Here is a 299-nt window from a genome sequence, read left to right as displayed (position 1 = left end):
AAGAAGAGGAAGAAGAAGAATTCGCGTGAGACTGGTGCCAGGAAGATGAAGAGAAGAGGGACGACGAGTCCTTGGTATATCGGGAGTTCTTCTCATTGTCATTGTGGCTTTGAAGATGGGTAGGTCTCGAGCCTTCTCTTTTACTTTCTCCCCCCCCTTCTGTCCCGTCTACGACAGAAGAGCCTCTTCGCTCAGGAAGAGCAGGAGACAGAGAGGCAGGAGGGAGAAGAGAACACCTCTCTTCTCCTTCTTCAAATGCAGGAAGGTTTAGGGGGTGAAGAAAAGAAGAAGAAGACGAG

At 49.8% G+C, this 299-nt stretch overlaps 1 protein-coding gene across 1 annotated transcript in view; it reads right to left on the bottom strand.

Annotated features, from left to right (window-relative positions):
* Positions 1–22: 22 nt before the first annotated feature.
* CSUI_003003 (uncharacterized protein) overlaps positions 23–299 on the bottom strand; it is a 4,582-nt gene continuing 4,305 nt past the window's right edge. The window contains exon 1 of the mRNA XM_068063201.1: positions 23–299. This exon is cut by the window's right edge and continues 4,305 nt beyond it. The gene's annotated coding sequence lies outside the window, so the exon portion shown is untranslated.

This window comes from Cystoisospora suis (assembly GCF_002600585.1).
Source record: "Cystoisospora suis strain Wien I chromosome Unknown contig_1267, whole genome shotgun sequence".
In the NCBI taxonomy this organism is placed as follows: domain Eukaryota; phylum Apicomplexa; class Conoidasida; order Eucoccidiorida; family Sarcocystidae; genus Cystoisospora; species Cystoisospora suis.
This window is presented reverse-complemented; position numbering and strand designations above follow the sequence as displayed.